Here is a 27718-nt window from a genome sequence, read left to right as displayed (position 1 = left end):
GGCGCCGGAGTATGTACACGAGTAAAAGGGATAAGGGAAGTGACAAGGGGTAAGATCGAGCTTCAGTTTCATGACTCGGGCTGCTCGATCGATTCGCAATGTTAGATACCGAGTTTAAATGGGTTGCGCGAATGGAATAGCCCGCACTAAATTATGATTCACTTTCCTAAGGAGCGAGGGAGCCCTAACAGTGGTCTTAATGAGAAGCACATAAATAAATGCGAATTCATTTGATTCGGTTTAAGGTGTTTGGATGCTGAGATAGTTCTGTTGATTTTATTTGTGCGGTGCTGGATTGGCACGTAATGGGGAGGAAATGGCACGGTTCTGTTCCGTTTTATTATGTGAAGAATAAAGGGATGAAACTAGGAAGGTCCATTCTTCGTGATTTTGCGAATTATAGGATATTTTGTTGGTGGCAACTGGGACTACAGGACTGTCGAATCACAAAGGGTTATAAAGTTCAAAAAGTGGTTAAAAACACGAAATGTCCACTCTGCACTGGGAGAAAATATGGAATGAAGACCCTCTCTTTGCCTAAGCATAAGCTCCTGTCGTCAAGGTAGAAAAAGAGATTATTTGAGAAGAAAATTATATAAGAAAAGTAAATGGTGGGCACCACATGCGTGTACATATGCGTATATTTATTCATATATAACTTTCTAACCTTTATAAATGATACATACCGTTAATTAAAATTTGGTTTTCTTTGTGCCCGAGTTATTTATTTGTACAGTATATTAACTTTCTCAATATTTTATGTGTCGGTGGAAAGATAAGTATTATTAGCAATAAATGTTTCATTATCAGTAAAATCGAACCGTCTAGTCATATCAAATGCCGGCAGTATGAAATGTTTTGGAAATTTCATGACCACCTGAATTTTATTACCGGACCTGTTCTGCACTGGGGCTCCACAAGGAACCCAGCCATATATACTTACGCTACGAGCCTACGAGCACGCACGTACACTACTGCAATTCTCCCCACCGATTCTCACCTTAGCAACGGGACAGGCGGGTTGCTCGCAGCTATGCGCTAAAAGCAGCTCCCTGTGCACCCCTGCTGTAAAAGTTCAACTGGAGCCTCGAAGAGTTGACAATTACCTACGAGAGTTGCGACGCGAAGAAAACCGAACTGTGCAAAGTATCGCGCGTATGAAATGTCTGCAAGTAGGCGATAACGAAGCGTAAAGCTCCATCAAGATTGCCAGGAAACGAGGGATCGCAAGTTTCTCGTTAAATCTTCTCATTAAAAACGATCCCGCGTAAATAAGACGGGGCGTATCGGGGATAATAATTTTGAGAGGGCGCAGTTTGGAACGCAGCTGAGACTACTTCTATAGCACGCAAATCTAGGCGCTCAGCCATCGTTTTTTTTTTTTTCGTTTTCTGGTGCGTGTGAAATACTGAGATTTTGACAGAGCAAGTGGATAGTGGAAACGCACTAGGCTCAATCGTGCAGGATTTATGAAAACTTTAATGGCTTGAAATTTACGTTGAAGTTGAGCCGCTTCGCGGGCGTCTCGCGGACAAATTTCGTGCGTCACTTTGCGAGGGGCATAAACACGCAGCTGTATATAAAATTAGATAAAACAGTACCCTGACGAGATAGTCCGTCGATTAATAAGTCGTAGCTAACCGAGCTGAGAAAGGGTGAGGTATATTCATCCCTTCCCGCGTGTGAAAGTAAATCTCGCGCATGAATTAAATACACCCTGAAAAGGGTGGAAAAGAAAGAGGGGAAAGAGTGGGAGATTAATTTATTATGCTCTCTTGGAAATTAAACTTGCCGTACAAGCATCGGGTACGCGTACGCGACCACCAGCGATACATTTTTATAAATAGAATATTCATCGATTCGTTACATTGGCATATTTTTCAAGCAACTTTCAGAAGAAAAAGTAACATGCGCGTAATACTTGTCGCTGCGACAGTGCGACGTAATTTTTTAAATATTTTGAAAAGTTCAACGTAGGTCTTTTAAAATGTACTTGAAATCATTCCACGTTTAAAATTAATGATGTGAACAAATATTTCATCATGTACCTACTTCAACTAATCATAGAGATACTTGGAATGTGTATGTACTAGCTTATCAAGCGATATAAAAATAATTAGTAAAATTATTTATGGTTTCTTAATCCTTTTGGTTAAATATGAGTTTGTGCCGTTTCAGTAGCAATCTATTTTGAAGCACTTGTGTTTACATGTATGTATAATATCTTAAAAAAGAAAGACACACTCCTTAAGAGATTCCACGTGATCAAATAGACATAGATAAGGTGCAGTTAAAAAATCAGCTATAAATGGACGGTTAAAGATGTCAAAGAATATTAGAGAGATAAAGTCATCTATCCATGCTAATATCGATCGTGCGTTTTCTGAAGGATAGAGCCCGTGCAGTTTATGAAGCACTGCTATATAGATTTTGGAACATGCGCAGATATCCTTCCACATTCGGTCTTTACCTACGGATCTCCGTGTACAGCTGTCTATAGCCATCTGCTGGAAGCATGAAGCAGCTTTTAATTATATTTAATGAGATACAGGCACCTGCAGTCATCTCTGGAGAGCGGCGATACGGGAATCGGGGGATGTAGTTATTGACACGTTTTGAACAAATGGCAATTAGCGTGCGCGTGCCCTTAGTAGCTGAGAATTTCCTGGATAAGGTAGCATCAACGCGATCGATCATCGTTAAACATGTTACACATGCAGAACCAGCTAAACGTAGACCCGATTTTATTGCATAAATCTGTGTGTGCGTGCACGTGTAGATTATGCTTTTGTGTATTGGATGACTGTTGCATCAACTAGGAAAAATGTTACTAATGAAATTAGCATAACAGATTATATAAATTTTCGTGTTTTTGTAGCAAGTGTTTTTCATGGAAAACCGAGGCACAATTGTTTGAGTATTTTGTTATTTTATTGTCATGCATAAGTACAGCTGCGAGTTTCCTTATCTCTTTTGCTTTACCACCCTTAATACTTGATGTTTGTGTGTCCAATGAAATTTAAGAGGAAAGGTGTACAGCAACCACCATTTTGATTGTATTTATTTACTGCATATTCTTAGCAAAACTTTAATGAAAATACTGACTGTAAAAATACAATCATAAATGTAAATGGTAGCAGAAACAGATGAAAGAGAAATCTAAATTATTATTAGGTTCAACCTTAAAATCGAAATGAGTGATATGTACAATTTAAATGCATTAAATCTAATGGTGTTAATAATCAATGATTGTTAGTATTTATTATAGTGAAACATGAAAATATACTAAAAGTAGGGATGTTTAATTATACTGAAATCGTGGCTTGGCACACAGCTTTATCCTTAGTGATACGATCATCTTTCATAAATACTATCAGTGTATTTTGCTTCGCTCTTGGACACAAATCCATTCGTGGAATATTCAATGCAGTAGCCAGCGTTATAAGCTGAAGCTTCAAACTAAACTTATCAGACTTATTGGTCGTATATTGCATGAATCTGCAATGTGCTTTCGTGGGAAATAGCTGTTCATCAACAATAAGACGTGAGCTCGGTGTGCAACGTATGTATGTATATAGGATTCCAGAATGAATATGTCCTAGATCTTTGAAATTAGCACACATTTCACCGATTGCGAGCAAAATCTACTCGTTGTCTTCACGCCAAGTCATACGTATCTCCTAATTTCTGGGAATTTGTATCTGCTTAGTTTTCGAATTATCGATTCCATATTACGCGACTGAAATCACGCGACGTGTCTAAATAAACAAATAATATACAGTTCCGTGCACATGCTCAATATCTGCACATTGCAATGTATTATTTTATTTCACATTTACATTTTAAATAGAATTATATAACTTCATTTGAAGAAGTAACTTGAATATTACAATTATATTTCAGATTTGGATGATACCATGTTGTCACAGTGTTTATAAGTTAGAGTTCAGTGATTACTAGCACTATTATATTTAACTCTCATTTACCTCTCAAGTTTTCTTTATAATAAAGCGATACTGGACTTTACAGAAATTTGATTAAATGCAATAACATTTTTTTAAGAAAATTGTGAAAAACTATCAAATAAGTTTAATAAGTGAACAGCCATCAAACAAGATTTGTCCAACTGTTACTCCGCCACTACCTCCCAATGCCCTTACACACGCAAAATCGCATCTCCGCCTCGTCGAACTTAACCAACCCCTCCGCATCCCGTCAGTGCACCCGCACAATTTTTATCCTACTCGTTGCCCCGACTCCGCTATCCACCCCGAATAAATTCACTCCGCTCCAATCAAGGGGAGGTCCTCGAATTAGGGGTGAGGAGAAAGCAGATCGTTACAACGGCTCGCTGCAACGTTAAATCATTACGCAATAAACGTTTTCATCCCGACCGCCGCGCCCTTTGGAGTTGGAATAACAAAGAAATCGGAGCAGCGGGATTTATAGTCTCGCGGCAGTTACGCTTAACGAGGTGACCATCGCGATTGCGATCGCGAAACGTTCGGTTATCCCCACGAATCGTTCTTTCCCGCCAGCGAGACGGGGGCGCGGGGGGGGGGGGGGTGGTTAGGGGGAGGGGAGCGTGGGGGCACGGCCGTATAGCCGAGGCGTCCGATACCCGTGTAACAATTAGAATTGCGGGTGAGTTTGGGGTTGACCGCGACAAAGCGTGCACCAGCGAAGTATTGAGCCGTGTATTTCACGGCCCCCCGTCCCACCTACCCCCTTCTCTCTCAGCTTCTCTGCCATTCAGTCACACACGCACGACTAACCATACCGCCCACACACAGACACTCGCGACGGGCACAAGCGCGATTGCACGCCGCCCCGGCCCTTGCTGCTCTTTCCAGAACAGACAGTTTGTACAGGCATAGTTATATCTATGCTCCGTCGATCGTACGTTTAGGCTGATCTACACCTACATACCTGAAACCGATACTGGTCCTGAAACACCCTTCCTCTCCCGCCCCCCTCTCTCTCTCTCTCTCTCTTCCTTCCTTCCTTACTCTCTCTATATATATTTATACATATTCTCTCTCTATCTCTGTCTCTTTCACTGGGCACAGATTGGCCTGAGCACAGTTTCGCGTAGCGGATGCACGAAAACACTCAAATGCTTTGGAACTGTCGAAAGACCAACGAGGCCGGCAAACCGCGCTCTACGTGACTGTTGATTGAACCATTTTTTAACGAAGTTATAGCCCCTTGAAGCCGCGGTAAAAAACCGCAAAGGGTTTAGTTTCGATGGGTAAGGGATATCGTGCAAATCACCGTTTCATGTGTTGCGCGGAGTTTTAATTTTTGCCCCGTTTCGGCGGGGAGGCTTTTTCCCCGTGGCTGTAGGACGGGAAGGACGGTAACACGGTTTAACTTTCGAAAAATGGTTTTTCATGCAACGCACCCGTCCGTTTTGCTGAGATTTAATAGGGGATCCGAGTTGAAAATAATTTTTGGCCACTGGAAAGCGACGGCTGAGAGGTTCGTGATATGTTGCGGGGGAGAAACGGGGTCTGTGAAATTGTAACGAAAGCGTTATTTAATATTAATGTCATAATGATAAGGTGTGTTATTTCGATTATTTGGTACGAAGCAAGTATGGTATTAAAAATATGGAATTCATTTAGTGTTTTGTAAAACTATAAATTGTGATAGGGGCTTTAAAATTAGTAATAGGAGTAGAGTTTGCTCATAGAAATATTCAGATTCTAAATGGTTAAAACGCTTGATTGTTTAATCTCACATTCCTACATCTTATTGTATAATATAATTAAACGTAATTTGTGGAAAACATATGAAGCACTTTCTGAATATTACAGAAATATGATATATGTGTCAAGCACACAACATATGCAAATACCTACGAGGTTATATTACTTATAAACTTCATCAGGCATCAAATATTAACCTCTCAACGAATCACTGAATATTAGAAAAACGTTAAAATGACCACCTTTTATATTTTTATTTTACTTAAAAGTGAAAAAGAAAAGCATGAAAATTCTAATAAAATGCAATACATAATCTACTGAAGACATATACCAAGTTTGAAGTAAATGCAGTGATTGGTTTTTCAGACATCATGCTAGCCAATTCGAAGAACATCGTTTTGAGAAAAACGGATTTAAAGTTTCAGGTATCGTTCTTTTAAATAATTTGTTTTTAAAATGTTGCCTAAATATGTATAAATATAGGCACAAACTTTTCAAATAATACAATTTGAGGGATTCTCTTAAAAAAATCCCAAATATCGCGCTTCGTTGCAAGTCGTCAAGATAGGGATTAAAAGCTACAATTATTACAAAAGCAACACGTTAATAGTACACACTATAACGCATTACTATTTCTTTAACTGCATAATGTGAGTTACGAAAAGATTCCTCGATCACCATTCTCATACGCCCCTTGTGATCTGTGGTAACGGCATAAATTGGCGCTCGACGCAAGCCAGCCGTATATAAAAAATTACCTCTCACGTACGTGAGCGACCACGTACACACACACACGGGGGTGGAAACGTTCTGCATGGAACCGCATTCCATGCCACTTAACTTATAACCCACTCCAGCAGGACGCTCCATTTGCCAACATTTCTTCCGGAGCAGCCGACATTGATTTTTGATAAGTCAATCGCTTCGTTTCCCATTCCGCCAAGGCCGCACCATTTCTCACAAAGGAATATTCCTGGGAGCAGGGTACGATCCCGGGGCCACGAGCCGGCACCCGCAGAAAAATAACGGGAAATGAATCGCGAGTGGATGTTATCTGTCGGTTTTTTAACAAATTTCTCACGACTTTTTTCTCCGCTTGATCGATGCTCCCCACGCAGAGTAACGGCTTGGATGGCGCGACGTCCGGAACGAGCGGGGGTTCGCGAGAGATTTCGAAACGACGTCGAACAAACGCGAATCTCCTGAGTGTAAGGCTGCAGCCGCCCGTACCCTCTCACGACCCTCGATTCCGGTTTGTTTCAATAAACCGTACCTTTTTTCCGTTAAGAGTTACCCTCCGCCTTTGTGCTCCGGGTACATGGACGCCTTCTCCCTTGGCAGCGTTTCCAATCTGCCTCGCGACATTTATGCCTCTCCAGAACGAACGGTCGGGACGCCGTGTAAACACACGCTTGATTTCCCAACCACTCCCGAAAAAAAAATCTGCCCCGTTCGTTGTTCGTCGCGAGATTTACTTTGGCTTTACATCGAGGGGCGGAATTTGTCGTGTGGCGGCGCGCAGTGCTAAATGGATGCTGGATTCAAACCCGCAGATCATAGTAGCTTATAATGAACTAATGATGTAACGTTAATTCGGGGAGTACGTGTCGTGAACAAATATCACAGTTAACTAAATAACAAATTATTCAAATATCGGATCGAATAAAAGTCACTTTAAGTTTAGATTATTTGACGAGTAAAGTTAATCTTTTTTTATTCGATGAATAAAGTTCATTTTTTATTCGTTACTCGAAATTTTTATTTATATAAAAATTTTACCCATCCCTGAGATGGTATATATGTTTGTTACACTTAGTTGATTGTTGCAAATTAGTGAAAGCGGAGGGGACGCATTTTGCTCCACTGGAGTGAAATCTACGAAGAGGTATTGATTTCTGAAGTGGCAAAAGTTCGGAATTTACTTTCGCAATTTGTCAATCAATCGTGCCTTTTAAGTTCAAAATATGAAACTGAAAGCTACAACATTGACGAGAAAGTAACGAAAGCACTGGGTTACATTGACCAGCTTGCCTGCACTTAGAACTTACCAATGGCCAAAGGCGAAATCAATTCGAAATTCTACATCCCTCCTATCGATTCTCGCTATAATGCAATTCAATCGGTACCGCCGCGATTGCGATTCAACAGAGGCGTGTCAGTGAGGCTCGGCGAAGAATAACCTAAATCTTAATCCTCCGTACGCCTGTACAGAAAAAAAAGAATTGAAGGGGGAGAGAAAGAAAAGAAGAGAGAGAAGGAACGCACCTACTGATTCTTCTTTTTCCCCTTGCTAGATCCCTCTGGAGGTCTCATATAAAGGTGGATGAATTGAGAGTCTGTTCTTGCGGAGGTCCATTTTTCCTTGCGGACTCGGATTAAAAATCTGTTATTTATGCACCCCCTCCCCTCCCCTCCGGCCGCTAACGTGTTCGCCTTCAGCTAGGTTCCTCCCTAAATTGTTCGGTGGAACAGTTACTTACATTTACAACGCCCCGCGAACCCTTATCCGAGTATGTTAGCGTGTCTTCCCGGTATAAAGAAATAAGCAGCTTCTTGAGCCACGTTATAGCCGGAAGTGCTGCATATCCGGCCGAAAGAAGTTCAAGCTTTCATTATTATTAACACCCACGGGCAAGGAAGCCATTCCGTTTCGCCCCGAAAGACACGAACGTTTAACGAGGAACTAGCACGAAGTATTCGAATGGAATTAGGAAACAGCCACTGTTAACACAGCGCGGAAGTGTGTTTGTCGCTAAAACCGGTGGAAACGACGGAGCTGATTCCACCTAACGCTCCGCGATTCTCCTGGCTATACTGCACATGCATTATGAACAACAAACAGTTGGAATATTAGGGTAATCGATGGAACATGTATTCTCCGTAAGAAACTTTTGCACGTCGCGTTTGATATGCTGTAGCTCATTTACCTGCTAGAACAGTGTTTCTCAAACACTTTTGAGTCGCGACCCCCTTTTATAATATTCAAATAAGGTAAGGTAGATTCGATAAAGTAAAGAAAACACATTGAAAATAGGTATTTCAGAATATAATTCGAACTTAATAATATTTAAGTATCTAAAGATATTTAATAGATTTAATTATCTTATTTAGTTTGATGGGTAACTGGCGTCTTTTTTTAATATAATTTTGATGAAAAATCAATGTTTTCGTTATTAATAGAGTATGGCAATGTAACCACATTAAAATAAATAAGTGCTAAGAATCGTCAACTAAAAATAATCGCAGCGACCACCTTGGGGGTGGCTACCCACTGTTCGGGAACCACTGTATGAGAATAAGTCTATGGATGTTGCTTTATATACCAAGAAAGTAGTGATACGTAACATCTGACGTCTGAGGAATTTGGCCACCATCCAAATGCCACAGAAATATTAAATATTAAATACGAAAGATTAAATCAGCTGTTGATGCCGCGGGTTAATTTGACAATACAATCGCACGTAGAGGCACAAAGAGTGGTTAACAATTAATTCGTTTTCCATAAAAGAAAAAAGTTCCAATCACGCGACGGCATCGTTCGATACGTGGGAGGTTAAACGATCGACGTGGCAGTGGCAACTTTTCGCCCCACTTGTTAGTAAGCGATAGAATACAATGTCGCAGGTGTGAAGTACTTTCAAGAGTTTCAAGCACCAGAGTGGCATCTTGGTCACTGACGTCGGACCAGGCACGGAGCTATTGGCCTTTACCAATGCCTGTATCGCCGAAGCCGGAAGTTTGCTAGCCCCGAGTTATCAACTCAGCGGGGGATGGCTGAGAAACTTGACGAACCTTGCACGTAGGTTGCCACGCTAGATGTAAGTTGAAGTGTAAATCAACCGGGAGTGACGTTTTCTATCCCCCTTCCTTCTGGCATCCTGCTCGATCCCTTCGCTTTCCACGGCTCCCTTGCATCCACTGTCGACTTCGTGCCGCGTGATGCACCCCCCCCCCCTATCCCCTCGTGACTCCGCTCTGCCAACTATTTTGACGATGTCGAAACAACCTGACGAAATTCCCTCCTCCGTCTCCGCGCTTTCAGTTCATCCCCCTTATACCTTCGTCGAAGTATGATAGCACTCAAGTAACCGGTCCCACCTCGCGTCGAGGCTGGGACAATGGCAGCCGAAGGGGAGGAAAGTAACGGGGCGATAGGGGGACGAACGGAGAGAAAAATAAAGGGAGCCCAAGAGGGAGGCGCGCCGCTGTAGGGAGGGCGAGTGCAGCGGGATAGAACTAGCCGTGCTCACCCCGACGGCAGCCGTGGCCCTCCGCGGTTCGAATGAGTTCCGCTCTTCTTCCTTCCGGTCGACAAATTGAAATCGTCAGACCGGGAAAACTCCACCTAAATCCACGTTCGTGAGGAAGGCGCCAGGCGGCAAGAGTGGAAGAAGAATCGTGTGAACGAGCGAAGAATACGGGAAGAAGACACGAACACGGCCAGCGCGTGGGCGAGAGAAGGGGGGTGGGACCTGGCGAGCTGGACAGCGGAGACAAAGGCACGGGAAAAGAGGGAAGGAGATAAATTCCGTGTGATCGAGGGCGGGGGAGAGAGAGGGATAGAATCTGGTCCCAACGTGGCCGTAACAGGCGACGTTGCCTTACCGGACGATATTTCACCCTGTAATTATCTTAGCGTGCAACGCGATAGTGCGAAGCGGTTGCTGGTATTAATGCCCACTGATAACATACCAATAGTGTCCCAATGTCTCGCGCCGGGAGACCTGAGTAATAGACAGCTCGAATGCACTGTGCCCATCGTCCATACCTAAGATATTCGACAGAGTGGATTACGACCTTCTCTTGCGCCCATAGTCACTTGGCTCCTCGATTGACGATCGGAAATGTGCCTACTGGATCATCGATTCGGTTTCTCCTTAACGGTACGTTTCCTTTAATTAGGGAATAGTCCGCGACAGATGTTCACTGAAGGGATTAAGTAGTACCAGGGTAAGTCAATAATTATCCGGAGTGTATTTAGAAAATTTATTAAAGCACTAATAGGTAGGGTAAGTGCACCTAGTATCGCCTAGCACCGAATATCGCCACTCGTAATACCTCCTCGAGTAAGTGCTGACATGTGTTGGTAACGAACTGAATTAGCAGCCAAGCATGTCTAGGAAGACGTACTATGGTTGCAACGTGACTTGAGCAAGGTGTAGTGTAGAAGAAGTATTTTGATGCGATTGATATTTCAGACACTTTTACTTGGCAAAGACAGCGATCATTTACAAACGATAGGAAATAGGAAATTTGTGAATATATTTAATGTAATCACAATGTATTCTGTGTATTAAACGGTTTAATAATAATAAATACATAAATTCATTAAATATCAATTTGTGTATTCTTTGAACACCACCCATAAAGTAATGTACAAAATAAAATATCGTAGAAATACGAGTACTTCTAACAACACCCTCGAAATCTGCAATACCGCCAGCAATATTTCTACATTTCAACTGCAAAGTTGTCAAAATGTAAAGGGAACCTATTAAACAATTCTAAAATGCCTAAGTATGAAAGAAGCATAACAACGTTACTGAAATGTATAAAATTATGAGACACGGAGGTTTATTTCGAACAATGTTACATTTTAACAATTCTGGAACATAACAAGCCGGCGACAAAGAAAGCGCAATTTTTCACTCGCATATCGAGGACTGCTATATTATCGATCGTTCGTGGAGCACCAAGCTAACGAGTACGCAATTTGTGCACATACGTACGTAGGCTGCATACAAGATGCGGAAGATAGAGGAGAGATGTGAATGGAATGTAACGGAGGGAAGAGAGACAGAAAGTGGGAAAATATAGGGGAGCAGGACAAAGTAAACAATGCAAATTGTAAACAGTGGTGTAAATTCCCAGCAAAGTATAAATTACTCGTGTTCCACGCGCCTCACTGTGCCTGCTACTGTACACTTAACTCGAGTTCCATTATTTTTTCCATTATCGTGTAAGTGGCGACAATTAAAGGTTAACAAATACACAATTCACGCAAAGCTAAAACTAGCAGCTAAAAAAGCTAAAAATGCAGAGGTAACTAGCGAGATTGTTCATACGTATTTACAACTAGAGGAATATATTAGAAATTGCAGAGAACTAGGATGGCTGTATTTTGAGAGATTTCTAAATCGAGACTGTATTCAGACCCGTGTTAATTTATAGATGATGCACATATGTGTACAGTCGATCAAATTTGAGAAGTGGTAGATGGGATGAAAGTAAGCATTTTGAGATAAGGAACTATGGATCGAAAATGCATCATTGAAGAGTCCGTGTAGAAAACATTGTGAGTGCCAAAACTCAAATCCTATACTATTGTATTACCATTGGCACGTAGAATATTTTCCTATAATTTCTCTTTCTCAATTTTGGCACTTACAGTGTTTTCTACAAGGACTCCTCAATTACAGCAATGCCTTGCTTTACACCTCGCAGAAGCCAAATCCAAACGCCGGAAAAGGACCATTTTTACCGATGTAGGATGCAAAATTATTTAGCAGAATTTTTAATTTTTAAAACTAATTTTTAGAACCTATATTCGAATATAAATGGAATAAAAACTATAGATTTTAGTGTCTTGCAGCGGACCCGACTTGGTGCGACAAAACAAGTCATATCTATAATAAAATTACACATATCCAGCCCATTATTTCGTATCTCAACACGCTTTAAAAATCTATCACCGCTGTTTTTCCGCATTAACAAATACTGTGACTTCGTCATTGCTTTTGTCTTCCCTGAATCCGCAGTAGTGCTACGAAAATCTATAACTCCACTTAAAACAGGACGGTAAAACCCCAGCGTAACAGGAATCATTACAGGTGTTTCAATTATTCAAACTTTGCCCGAATAATTATGGTCGGCGGTGTACCCTCGCGTGAACGGCAGCTCGTCGGGAGTCAAAGCATCTTTTTGCGGGGGCCATCGGTAAAGAATATTCGAGTGGCGTTCATAAGGCACAAAGCTAACGAGTAGACGATTGGTGCACACGTGTAAGCACGTTGCATACAAGGAGCACGCGAGAGTTGTGAATGGTAAAGTAGAGAAAGGGGGTGAAAATAGGCGGGGGAGGGGGCGCAAGGTGTGGGAGAGAAAGTGAGGGAGAGGGTGAACGGCGGTGCACATCGTCACGTAAATCTGGACGAGGGGGCGCCGGGCACGCTTGCTTGTACGTGGGCTGTCCGTGGCCAAACAATGTCTGTCCGAAACAGCCGCGATTTCTCTTATCGCGCATTCAAACGCTAAATAATGGCACAACTTCTCCTTGGTCAACACCGACAACTCGGCTAGCCACTCGGCCGACCAGTACGCGACTACCACTATTGCAGATTCCACGAACAGTCAGTAGAATTTCATGCCTGCGCGCCCTTCCTCCCACCCCCAACCCCCAATTTTCCTCGTTAGCGCATGCAACTTGCCGCATACGATTGGTCGATCGGAAAATTTTACACCAACTATTCGGGCCTTCGTCCTTCTCCTACCCGTGTACTCGACACGCCGCGGTAATAAAGCAATCCGAACGTATGGCAGCCCTATCGCCGAATGAACACATTCGCGTCTCACGAGAAAAGCTTGTAGCCTCGTAATTGGCAGGCTGATTCGAGCATAGGAACTGGTGTAATGTGCAGAGTGGCTCCTAAGGTAGTTTTATGAGTAGAGTGGATGTGCCAGTAAATGAACACGTAGCAGTGAACGAACATTTTTCATTAAAACAGGTAATATAAGTTATTAAAATAAGCAACTAATTCATTAGAGACTTCTTTTAATCTCTTGCTTCATATCCAAACAATTTTTGCAGCACGTGGAATCAATCGCGCTGCAAAAGTAATTTTATAATAGTGTTCAATCATTACCTTTAAGTGTTCATTTATTGGTGCGTTTACACTATATTCAATCTGGGGTGGCAAATAATTGTAATCCGCGAAGCAAGTTGAAAATGAACATTACTTTTAGGGTGTAAGTTTGAAAATCCCATTTGTTGTTAGTCCGGTGTGTGCACGTTAGATTGAATTACACAATGTAAAAACAATGTAAACTTCGCACGACGGTTAACGAAGCTGAAGTCATTAATACTTGACGGTCGCTGGAGCCATGTTTGCACAAACAAATAACCAATATCCAGTGGAAAGTGTTACGTAACGTTTCTACCCTCGCGAACCCTGTAACGTGTACATTGCGATGTATAGAGGTTTGTTCCACATTGCTCTATTGAATGCAATCAAGATAGTTACCGTTGCAAGTGTTCCGAGGCAATTGCCTTTTCGAAGTTAATCGTCTGACGAGAAGTGTTTCGCTTGTTTCGTTCGCGGAAACGTATTCATCATTGCTTAAACGGATATCGCTTCCGCTTAATTGAATCACAAATCTCGTTACATTCGTGTAACGTGTCTTCTTCTCTAGATACTAGATGTATATGTTTTTATAACATTAACATAGCTGTAATGTTCCCCTATTTGTGTGCAGAATTTACCATCATCAAATTTGCCAATGACAGTGTTATGTTTCAAAGCGCAATAAATAGTATAGATTGCACGAATATATACATGAGATGATCTTAAAAAATGTAACTAAACTTATAAGTTACACACCATCTGTGTATGTATAAATCGAAATGTTCTAAATTTACTATAAGAATTCATTAATGTAACACAGCTACTCTCAATGTAAAGCAGATGTAAGCCAAAGGTTTGAAATGCTTAAAATAAAAAAAAATAAAAATATACATGAAATACGCAATATACCTATTATGTATTTCTGCACACATTTTTATACAGATTTATTATAATCATCTAATTCTAACTAAAAGTCAAATTTTTGTATATACATATTATCACTTTATATTTATTCTATAAAAACATGTACATCTTTGCACGATCACCCACAGCAGACATTGATAATTTTTTATGCCCCAGTGAACACGATAATATGCGACGTCTGCACACGTACAACAGTAGAAGTCATTTTCACATCATATAATACGAAGCTATAGAACGGTAATCAGAGAGGTAGGCATGGAAAGTGAGGTGGTGATAGGTAGTGATAGTGGTTAGCGGACGTCCGTTGAACACATATTTGGTCAGGGATCAGAGAGAATAATCCCCAGGATTACCCCTGGTTTTCACCTCCAATCGTACCCCCATCATTGCCTACGCTCGAACCATCCGCTCATCCGATTGGAATATCGACCACGGATTTAAACGCCTTTCAGTCGAATTTCCAAATCTGGGCTTCAACCTTGCTTTCTGCTCGGATACCGACAGCAATAAGTACCACTACTTTTGCGGGTGCGAATGCTACGAATAACCAGCGGACATTACAGTACTGGAGCAATCGAGTACTTTCTATTTGCTTTAGTAGTTTAATAAGGGAATAATGATTGGGCTTGCAGATGGAATGTATAGAAAGTTGATAATTATCTGCCTTAGTAGCGTATCGAACCAGCTAATGGTTTTTAAAATTATTGGCAGATGCTGTTAGTACGAATTGTTATTTTAACGCCTGGAAGTTATTTTTCAAGTTTACGATTTGAAATGACAAAACACATGTTCGGTTTCAAGTGATGCTATAAAAAATATTTTCTTTTAAATAGGTGTTAAATATATAAATGTTTTACTGTTTCTCAGGTACGATTTTAAATATGATAATTTGTGGCATTTGGCACAGCTGTAAACTTGAATAAACCACAGCATTATGTGGTTATTTACTCTTACTGCTGAGACAATTATGATTTACTTTTTTGTATTACTTGCAATTGCATGATTCGACTCAACACTGTAGAGTTCATGTTCATCACTTACTGTTTCAAATTTTGAGACGATAGTATTATAAGTTATTAACCAAAGCTTCTTCTTATAATATTACTCAAAATTTCTTGGCAAAAAGTATCCACATATTACAGCTTCTTAAAAGCTGTGTTTATGATAAGAAAATCCTGTAACAAACTTTTTCACAAGTATCTGGCAGAGGAACTGTACACATCAATTATCTTGCATTTCTCGTGAAAGCAGTGAAAGCACTAGAACTAGAAGACGATTCACTATCAAAGGATACAAGTATTTGTGCCCACAAATACCAGTCGCACTTCTGCTTACTACCTCCGTTCCTTCTCAATTGACAAATCCTAAATCCACAGCGCGACACACGCAGTCGGTGATCCTAAGTGAGTTGAAACATTCGAAACCAAATGCCATCGACAGTTTGGTGTAAGATCCACGCTCATTTCCCTCCTGCCACAAATTACAAAAGCGCCCCGCATAAATCCAGTTATACCATTCAACGTTTCCCTCTATCGCTCTCTTCCATCTCCGATCGAGCGAAAGATACCGCTCGTACCACTATCGTGACTCGCCCTGTCCACAGATAGGGAACAAAAGAAACGTTTATAGTCCCGTTCCCCATTATTCTTCCGCGGAGGAAACGTGTTCAGAAACAAAGCGTTATTCGAGGCAGGCCTGAATCGATCAGCGGCGGTTAACTGCCGGGGGATTCCGATTTGGAAAGGGCGCGAAGGCAGTCGTAAAACTGGACTTTTGATCGGGGCAAAATAGCCGGTAGCCAGCTCGGTCGGAGTAGTCCGTGGGTACAGGGAACACGGCGGAAAAGGCTCGAGTTGCACAATATATACCATAGAAGAGACCCGGGTCAATACCTGTTGATACTTCGTTCAAATAAAAGTCAACTTGTACGGCGAGTGGTTTAAAAGTCGCACACACGCGCACCCACGGCTGACGTGTTTCCTAGCGACTCCCTCTTTCGCGGAGTTTCTTCTAGGACGGCGGTGCGGCTCGAGTGTACGGGAAGAGCGGAGGGTAGTCAGAGGATGGCTCTCGAGTACACGGGGAAAGTTCCAACAACTTTCATGGATACTGCCAGTGGGAACGTCTGTTCCTTCTGGCGTTTTATTATTTTAACTCTTCTGATACGAGAGCCCCGGCTTTCTTCCCTCCATCCGACCGTCGTGTCGACTTTGCAGTTTTGTTTTTCAAAGAGGGTTTACACCGTTGTCCTCGTCGATGCAGCTAAACGCCGCGATCCAACTGCCAGGCGTTTCGGCGCTATTCCCGTTGATTTGGGATTCCGGTGTTTTCCAGCAGCCGCTGCTTTCTAATTAAAGGTAAACGGACGCGATGGGGGGACCTGCCTGTTTTCTTAATATCGCGCGTATTGCAGGGATCGTGTTCGATGAAAGGAATTTCAGGTGCCCTCAATAAGAAGCCGTGTCGCGGAGTCGTTATTATAGTACTGCATCTCCTTTGTGAAATTATGTAGTTTTTCTTGCCGGTTGTTATCCAAGTTCTACGGTATGGCAAGTGCTTCAGTCGCGAGTATTGAGGAGATCGTGGAGTCGCTTGTGTATGGAAGGTGTAGCTGAAGAGGGGCACGTATATTCTTTGGAAAATGTGATAGAAATAGTTAGTATTCTGGGAATTTTATTATTCCAGATTGCGAACAAAATGTATGCTAAGCAGTAGATTTATTCCATTCACTATTGACTTCATCTTACAAATATCTTTGATTCCGAATTTCGAAGCTCCTTTCTCAATTTCATTTTCAGAAGGTTTACTCCTGATAAGAAGAACTGTAAAAATGAAAATCTTATTTGTAGACAAGTTTTTTCATGGATAATGATTCCACAATTACGTCTATAAGCTAAACTAATGTTATAAAAGGATCATAATTTTATATTCCCCTGTGCAACGAAGTTGGAGGGTGTGAACGAGATACTTTGTATGGTTTCTTAAATTTTCTCTAAGTTAGTGCACACATCTTTTAATTTGAGAAAATCGGTTTGTGAGCTTCACTTTCACATTCATGCGAAATCTAACATTTTTGTGGTTATATTAATTATTACTATTGACTAGCAAAGCAGAATTCTAAATTGTTGAAACTCTAATAACAATCTTAGAATGTTCCTTACTATCAATGTGCAGACTACAAAAATGATAAATCTACTTTTCTCTCATGAACCTAATATTTATCACTGTCCTAAAAAGGCACATCAAATTTTAATATTATTCATACTAAGGAAATTCCTGTTCATTGAACTTGCAACGATATGTACGTAGCTTATTCTGTGCAAACGTTACCAGGGCAGAAAAGCTTAATTCTATTTCCACGAATGACAGACCAAGAATTATTTACCATTCCCTTCTTTGCGTTGTGATCGTGGCTGTCCGTGTCGATACGATCCACGTTACAGGATTTCGAATGCGTTCCATTTACGCTGAAGTAACCCCAAAGAAATTCATAAGGAGCTTTTATTTAATCCACCGCCTTCGTTTTTATTCTCCTGGGAGCTTAACTCAACAACTCGTTTCGAGTTACATAATTCAGATTTCTTTTAATAACTTTCCTGGTGAAATTTACTTATTTCAATTTATCGCTGCCTACAAACCCTCATTATGCTGTCCCGTTCGACCCGGACGGAGGAAGTAGTAGAGGAAGACGAGTCCCCGAGTAAGTCAACTGGACAAAATTCGTATTCAATATTCTTTGATCGCGCTGTGATAGAGATCTGAAGCTCGCCTTCGGTTATGATGAATATATCTGCTGCAGACGGTGCTGATATAGGAGGAATTAAAATGCAACCAACCTCCCTTTCCCGTGTCGTCTTTCACTGCTATTTCCACGGCATTCACCATCTTGGATATTAAAACTGCAAAACAATCGCGCTGCTGGAATGAATAGACTGCGTTCAAGCAGCAGGCTTGATGGCCCGGACATTTTAGAATACGTGCACACTCGCAACCAAAAAATCGTTACCCCTTTGGAAGGTGTTTCTTACGAAGATTGTGGCTGAAAGAAATATCGTAGTTTTGACGGTACGTAACAAATGGTCTCGGTGTATATTAGAGACAATTTTCGGGAGACTGATGTAAGGGATGTTGCACTAAGTTCGTTAGAAAGAATTTGTCAAGAATGTATGAGTGAAGAAATCTTTATTTCAGATGGGACATGAAATTTTATGTTTCATTCGAAGAGGAATTTTTAATGAAACTGGTGGATAATTTTTTGAGAATCGTTTCGAGTAAAAGTTACTTATTACGTGAACAAATCTCTGTAAAGATGCACAGGTTTTTCAACAATGTATCAAATCTTCAGGGGTGTGAAATTGTCCCACTCGGATTGAAGGAAAAAAAATTAAGAGTATTAAAGACAAGTGAAAAAGAAAGGCCTTCCAGTGTCACGAACGTATTCGCGAATTTATGCAGGTATTTGAATAAAAATATGAGTAGTATCAATTTTTATACATCGCTTATAAATCATTCTGTAATGTAAAAAACGGAAAAATAGTCAGAAAGTGGAAGTGAGTTAATTATAATGAATAGTAGTTACGAATAAAACGCTTCTCAATCATTTACAATAACTTGTTCTAAAAACATTTATAGAACATTTCGTGGTATCAATTTCTATTTTCCATAAAAAATAATACCTCAAAATTCACTGCAACGCAATAACTGTGCTGTCGCGATTTTTATAAATCAATGACATCAACGGTATTAATTGCTTAAGTTTTTATATCCTAGTTTATCGTACGCTGCACGGACTTTAAATAGAACACAATAGCGGAATACTCGTAAAATAGAATTTCCAGTATACAAAATTAATTCGCTTAGTCAAATGTTTTCGTTCTGGACCGGTCGCGTCGGTGACGTTTGCAGAATTTGAGAGATAAAAGTCAAAATAAATTTTGCATAGGAATAACAAGCGACGGTCGCAACCGTTGCAAAACATGCATACATATGTCTCGATTCTGATGTCGAATGTTGAAATGCGAGGCGGTTGGAACTTTGAAATTTCGTCCATACTGTCCGACTGTGATGGTAGATAACTTGTCGATCGAGATGTATGGAAGTTTGACATGGAAATTTCGGCGCGCACTTCTGAACGATAATGATTGAAGTTTCGTTAAAACTTCTGCCCACAGAAAAATTGACGGTCCGGCTAACTACGTCGATCTATCATTCGGAAATCCAAACTACCATTGTTTGAAAAAGTTTTATTCAAACGGTAGAAGGGAGGAACGTAAATTATTCCATGACTGGCACAATTCAATTTCGCGTAACATGCATGCAGTAACAGATAAATTTGTATAAGGAATGACAACCATAGTGTATACTCTGTCCAGAAAAAAAAAGTCAGTGGTAGGCATCATCTGTTGAGAATTTCGAACGTTGAAATTCACTGAAAGATTTCGCTTGGCAATTACAAATTAAATACAAAAAGAATGTTGACGCAATATTAATTGAAATGTGATATGTCTCTAGTATCAGATTGGAATTAACTTACAGCTCGTCACATTGAATTTGTTTCAGCTACATCACTGTTCACACAGATCGTTTTGCATTTATTTGAACCTCTAACTTCCAAATAATTCAATACACCTGAATTCGTTTACCCAGTGCCGCTGTTGTTTAATCGAAGCGAAGGCGAATTTAATTGGAAAGCATCGCAGAGGCTATGTTTGTGATGCAAATAATCAGTTACGAAACATTAGGATGTATTTCTTTCAGGCATAATGAAATTCCATTGTCCGACGAATTTCAATGAACATGTCAAAAGTTTCAGCGCTATTCCAGCAGACCGTCGGGGAAATGGATCTGCCGCGAAAAAAGTCGCGTGTCTAACAACTGAATACAGAATCCAATATCCCTGGCTTCATTTTTATTCATTGTGACTTGGCGCGATATAATAAGAAACTTGTTTACTTGCCCGAAGGTATCGGTATACGATACTGGGGAATCGTGGAAAGCGCGTGTGAGAGCAACCTTCATAGAAAACGCTGCGGCGGTGTCTCTAATCATAGCAGAGGAGAGGAACTATTCAATCGGCGGGTCGCTTCGTAGCATCCTCATTAAAAGTAATCAATATCGCAATGTTAACAAATGCCCTCGCAGCTTTAGCAATTGCTTGCCGCTGTCGTGACTTCGCCACATTTTCTCGTTTCCCTCTTAAAAATCAATACGCCCGGCCACCTGGCACCACGGCATGGGATTATATTTATGGTATTATATACGTTTAAATGGGGAATGTCAGCCCCCAAATGGGCTTTATAAGTGCGTACACCGTTTGCGGTTTGGCGGCTGCACTCTTGAAGCGGCGCACTTCTGGCGAAACATTAGAAAATGCCGAGCAATTAATTGCAAATGAATATATAGAAGCAATTGCTGTTTCTATTAGTGAGGCTATCACCTTCGTCTTCCCCTGCATAAGAGAACAATTCGGCCTAATTATGCAGAAAGCTAACAACCCTCAATGCTGAACAACCCCAAAATTTATTTCGAAGATTTCAATTGTTAAAGAAAAGTTTTACTTCTATTCGGTATATTTTATTACTTGTTATTGTTTCACGATGTTTTTAAACGATTTTATTTATCTTTCACTCCTCTGTCCGTTTGTTTGTTTGGATTGAATCTTGTAACTCAATTTTAACCCACTTCCACCAATCCAGTAGACTTGAAACTTTGCAGGCGTACGTAGTTATGATGACAAAACAAATTTAAAAAAAAACTCAGCATCGCGATTTCCGTAAATACACAATTTCTCGAGAAATGATCCTCGTCACGTACAAATAGTTCAATTTTTCAAGTTTTTTTAGTTGTAAAACACAAGCACTAAACAGTGAATAATAAAAAAAATTAATTAAACGATTTAATTTAATTTGGTAAAAAGTACACTAAAAACTACGAAATAATTTATTCTTTTCTTGTAACACAATTACGATGGTGATATGTCACTTGAAATAAAATCGTGGGACAGGATATTTCATAATAGGATATGAATCAATTTAATACAGAATCAAGCGTCGAAATGAGCGATGAAAATTGATGAAATATCCTGCTCAACGATTTTATTTAAAGTGACATATCGCCATGGTGAGAAAGAATTATGTTACTATCTCTTGAGAAGTGTATTCCCCATAATCACAATTTCAACTTGACAAAACTCGGAGAATTATATACACAAACTGTTATTAATCTGTAATAATTCAAATGGTTTTATAATTTCTTCTATTAGCTCTAAACTATTATACTATCTTGCACGTTTAATTTCCCCCACGAACTAACGCCTCCCAAATAGTCCTCCCGAATATTCAGGGAAACGCGATCAAAATAGAAAATTAAGTAAAAATAATAAAACTGATAGAAACTGCTCCATCGTCACTGTACACGTTTGTAAACACAAGTGGGAGTAATATCGTCAAATGTCTCCGCCATTGCATCCAGACATTCGCATCAAAGCAAATGTATGTAAGCTTACGGCACTGCTTCGCAAATTACGGTAAATTCTATGGAAACATTTCCCCGCTATCGATTTGTCCATAAATTTCCCGAGAAACGTACGGGGGGGGAGCAGTCCGCCTTGATAGTTCGGGTGGTCTCACCGCGGCAACAGCGATGCATTACGTGTCCAATTATATCAACGCTTACACATCGGAAAAAATTTCATGGTCGAAGAAAAGCCACGAAATCCAATTTCCCCGGGGGCGAGAAACCTGGCATCCGCAGCAATCGTTTCCTAAAATATACTTTACGATCGCCGTAAAAACCGGAAGCGGAAAATTTTTCTCCTTTCGGCGAACTTTCGAAGTCGCGTTTCCTAGTCGGATTTCATCGCCGTACTTTCGGATCCACTTCGCGAAAACTGAATTTCATGAGAGATCCCGAGTCGAACAAAAGAATGTCCGGCCATTCAGCTCGTGTACCCAGATTCGTGGAACAGTCCGACTTTAAATACCAATGATGCCCAACAGTCGTGCGCCAGAATTTCCGACCTGAACGTCTCCATCCCCCGAAACGAAAAAAAAAAAGAAAGAAAGGGTAGAGAAGGAAACAGCGAACCCGGTTCGCGTGCTGTTACACCAACGCTACTCTCGTTGTCGAATAAAGTGACATCCCTTATTGATTCGAGCTTCCTCGTAAAGTTCTCCATTGGCTGGCTCGTTCGTCGTCATTACTTTGCGCCGGGAAGGACGTCTCAAATTCAGGCGGGGGGTCCGCTGCAACGGGGATCCTTACAACGCCGGGGCGCCGCCTATTTCGAGTGGGAATTGTTGGTCCGTGTGACTCGACCCGAATAAAAAGAAATCGCGCATAAATTAATTCGCTGACTCGGTCGGCCCGTCCTGCTTCTTCCGGCACGTTGGAGAAGGAGGGACGTTAACCGTCGGACCCGGAGGAAGGAAGGAAGGGTGGCTGACGCCCGAAACCGGCCAGTGCTGGTCCGTGTCGGGGAGGGGGTGTGGGTGCGGGTCGTGTGGGGGGTGGGTTTGGTCGGTGGTGGTAGGTTGGATGTCGAAAACGGTTCAGGTCGAAGTGGAAAGAGGCGGCGGTGGGCGAATCTGGTGGGTTGGCGGCAGGCCATAAACCTTTCCCGCGTAATCTGGATAGCTTTATAGATTTCTAATAAAATAACGCATTAAATCAGGCGCGGCCCGACTGATTGGCCCAACCGAACGAAATCGGCTCTACATCCGTGACGCCCGCGTATTGCAATCGAACCGACATTTATTATCCCGGCCAACGGCCACTAAATGTTGAATGATCTTACGCGGGACCTCAGGGAAACACCTAAGTGGTACACAAGCTGGAAAGCCCGAGGAGGGCTGCTTTCGATTGTCGTAACACTCGGTCCCTGTTGCTGTCATCGCGTCGGGACGACGTTCTGTACGTAGGAAGTACGCAGTGATTTTTATGGATGATAGCATAGGCAATGTTTGGATCGCTGTGGTACGTAATGCAGAATGTGAGTGAAATAATGGGAGAGTGTTAAGGGGTTACACCTAGTCAGGCGGCCGAAAATAGGTGAATATTTGTGATTTTTTTTCAAGAAGCGGAAGCATATATTTTTACAAAACTTTTTGCGCTTGAAAGAGCAACATTTAAAGAACATTTGATAATTTTTTCGTTGAAAAATATTTACGTTTATAATAAAGTAACAACCGACATCCAAGAAGCATTTTTAAAAATTTAGTTTTGCGGTGCGCACTGCCATTCGGAACCAGATTATCTGAAAACAAAAGTCGAAAAAGATTTCGTTAGTATATTAATGTATCTTCCGATTAACGGAAGGAATTTCCCAAATATTAATTTAAAACGAAATGGCGATTATTTAAAGTCGAAATCATGATTTTTTTTTGTGCAAAAATCCCGCGAAAAAATTCATGATTTCGACTTTGAGTAACGCACAGTAACTAAAGGTGCGTTTTAACGTGACACTGAAGTCATGTAATTCGCTGTCGTGACTTCAGTGTCACGTCAAAACGCACCTTACAGCGGAACGGTTGTCTCTGCATTTCATGCGCAGTATGCGTGAATCGGAACGCACCCTAAACGACTGATATCATTATCGCATTATCCTTGGCCAAAGCAAGGTCGTGACTAGTGTAGGAAAAGGGTGTCGAGGACACATAGGTAATTTGAATTCCGTTCGGAATTCTGTTAAGTTCCAATTGAAATGTGCATATTGTTGAAACCTTTATTTCCTAGTAGCTCAATTAAAACTTATTCACTAGGAAAGTAACTCAGTTTCGAAATGAAAATAATTCCAAACTAAATGTATTAATGTTGTGCCTAATTAAAAAGTGGTAGAAATTCCTATGGAAAAGAAGTAACAGGCTTTCAAATGTACAAGCCACGAGCTTCCACATGGCTAAGGAAAAAATTACGCAATTTCTGCGTTGTAGCAGCAACTACTTTGCTGATATTGTAGCTTAAAATGAAACGCTCGTAGTTCTAGATACATTACTTAATGGATTCCAGGGTAATCATTAACTCCGCCGTTAGCACCGGTATTCCCTACACTTTGTATCAAATTACGTAAAAGAAGGAAGGAGTGTTATTGCTCTTTCTGCATTAATTTAACAAATCAAGGACACTAGTAGCACGTGCTTTTCCACCAGACCCTTTCAGCCAACACAACTGTTCAATGAATTAATATTTCTTATGAACAGAATTTCTGCACAATTTCTTGAAATATGCATAAATAAATATACAGACTTTGCACAAGCTGTTATCAATTGTATTTTAGTAAAAAAAAATTTCAAAGCAATTCTTTTTTTACTGGTATCCACCAGGCGATAAGATTGTATGTTTAAAAATAATTATTTGCAAATTAACTGGTTTTATAAGGGTGACAATTTCTCATTCGCGAATAAAGGAGTCGCCTGGGGTTGCATCGCTGTTCACAGATTACAGGAAGAATCGTGTCGCCAAATAGAAGCCGAATAAGGGTGAATCGTGCGGCTGAGCGAGCGAGCGGAATAAATTCTTGCATCAAGATTCGAATAAATGCATTCGAAGCCGCGCGCAAACTTCTATCCCATGTGGCACGCGGCTGGCAATACCGCGACCTGTACTACTCCCTGTTTCTCGTTGTATCTTACTCTACCAGTCTTCCCTCGGCGCGTTCTCCTGCCTGATCCCGAATAAAATATCCTAAAGGAATTTCAAGCGAATGCGTTACACATGGCAAGCGTTTCTCGCGAGCACGCAGCCACTGAAACGTCGACCGACGATTCCGAGGCAATATGAGTATTCGACGAATTCGGATTTAGAGGTGAACCGTCAGTAATACGTAGGCGTGTACAAATGTGGGTGCTAAATGTGAGATGATTATAAAATATATGAATATCTGTTTCCTTTCCGAGTACTTTTTATATTTGCGTAATAATTTGTGACTTCCACTTTTTTAGTGTACAAAAAGGTTTTGGTCCCTTAACGTCATTTTGGGTATATCAGAAACTTTCGTTATCCGAGCAAATAGATTTTTCGAGTAAGTGCGAAGTGAAATGAGGCATTTAGAACAAAAACGGACTAACCCACATTAAAAAACATAATTTTTCCTATTTTATAAAACCAGTACAGCCTATTGGAATACATTATTGTTACTAACTAAATTTCGCAAAAAATGTGGGTTAGTCCGTCTTTGCTCTCAATGACTCAAATCATTTCTTAGTTTCTCAGTCTGTGAGGAAGAGAGAAGTTTTGAATATGTTATCGTTGACGAGAAAACAAGTTATACAAGATGTTAGGAAAATCACAGTACAGTGATGTACCAACGAGATATTGATATTTGATCAAGGCAGGAAGCCTTAAGATCGTCGAGGCTTTGGTGGCTTTTAACAGATAACCATACTGCGGCAAAATTCTCTTAACACGATGTTCGCTAAAATAAACGTGCTTATAAACAATGTTCTTTATGGAGGTGTTGTCAAATAATAAAAATAATATCTTATTGTACCAGTGGAACCCATCATGTTCAAGAGTATATACGAAGACGTATCCAAAATACAGAAGACTAATGAAGCAATAAACACAAGCAGAAAAAAATATTGTGGAATATAATTTTATAGAATCTATGATAACAAAATTGGTGAAATTCTTTTTCATTAATACATAGATGTACCTAAGTTGCTCTGAACGGTGGTAAATTTACCTGCGTTTAACCTCTTCAAATTGAATTCAATAATAAATACTGTACCTACTTTGGAACCATTTTTTTTGTCAAAAGGAATAAGAGTTTGCAACAGTTAAGGCTGTATTTTTATGTAACTTATCGAGTTCTGTATTACAAGTACCAGAATGCCTGTCACAAACATAAAATTGATCGTACGATTGTGCAATAGAGAACTGTTTTGCAGTGCCTTCAGGTAAGCATACCTGAGTAACCGTTTCACTGGGATATACTAGCTTCGTATGCAGAGTTCGTTCTGTGCACATGGGAATGCAGACACCGTAAGTTCCAAATCCTCCGATTGATCTTGACGTTAGCCAGGAAATTTTGAGATTTGTAAAGCGAACAAATAAAAAGTTCCCGGGCACTCTTATTCTGCAAATATTTGTAAGACTTTGAAACTTTTCTGCTTCATAGAGTCGACCTGCTTTTTTATTTTCGTGCTTCGATTGATTTCCTTTACCGGCGTGCCTTCTTCAGGGGGGGCTCGCAAAAATTCCCCTTCAAACAGGACATCGAGATTTCTGGATTCCTTGAATAAATACCCGTTTAGATACGTAATCAATTGAACGGTTAATACGACAGTGTAAATCTAATCGCGATACAAATAGGGTTAAAAATCATAAACATTAATGAAAGTAGAATAGAGTTTTCATCTTAGAACGGCACAAATAAGAATATAATTCTAAATTAGTAAACCGGAACAATTTTCAAGCCACTGACCTCCCAAGCATACGTGAGAAGGGATTCTAAAATCGAAACAATATTGTAAATCTCCGTTACTGATAAACAATCGCCACTTATTTTTCGTTTAAAGCAGATTTAGACATCTTTCACCTGAAAAGTTACTTACCAAAATGATTTTCCATCCCTAGAACGTTTTTCGTTCGAATTTTCAGTTCAATGTTACATTCACATGTTCATTAGAACAACAAACTATTATTTTATTCCGATGTGTTGGAGAAAAATTTAAGATGCTTATTGGAACACATCTCTGTAATTATTGTAAAGTGAACCGGTCGTTGGCTCCTTATCTTTAAACTTTCATCAATTGTCAATGGCTGGGTTAAGGTTCTCGATTCGCCTGAACGCCTTCTCGCTCGATCTAGCACGATTTCAGTTGACGTAACTTCAAAGCCATTTAATCCTCTTAACGAAGCCATACAGAGGGACAAGCTACAGTCTCTCCTCTTGTGTTCAACATCTTAACCCTTCGTTATTTCGGCCCTTCCCGAAGTTAACCCCAAGAAAGGAGATTGTAAGTTCACGTGCATGGACCATCAGCCGCGCCGCGATAGATGCAAACTTTCCGCCAACTATGGCGGATTCGTTGTTAACTCGACCTGGCAACTTGTTTTAGCTGGCCAAGGAAGACACCATAACGCCCTCAAAGAAATAACGAGCTCTGTATTACGGGTCACTGATAAAAGTTGTGACGTAATAACTAACGCGTAACCGTTATAGTACCGAGCCACCGTCCAACTTTCGCCCTCCTTTTTCATTAATTATAAGTGAAGAGCTTCTCTTATGTAATCTGCAGGTCG

The 27718-nt window shown here is 40.6% G+C and overlaps 1 protein-coding gene across 7 annotated transcripts in view; it reads left to right on the top strand.

Annotated features, from left to right (window-relative positions):
- Window positions 1-27718, top strand: part of LOC143369220 (cytotoxic granule associated RNA binding protein TIA1) — a 591539-nt gene that overhangs the window by 477883 nt on the left and 85938 nt on the right. The gene's annotated exons all lie outside the window — the stretch shown is intronic.

This window comes from Andrena cerasifolii, chromosome 5 (genome assembly GCF_050908995.1).
Source record: "Andrena cerasifolii isolate SP2316 chromosome 5, iyAndCera1_principal, whole genome shotgun sequence".
NCBI lineage: Eukaryota > Metazoa > Arthropoda > Insecta > Hymenoptera > Andrenidae > Andrena > Andrena cerasifolii.
This window is presented reverse-complemented; position numbering and strand designations above follow the sequence as displayed.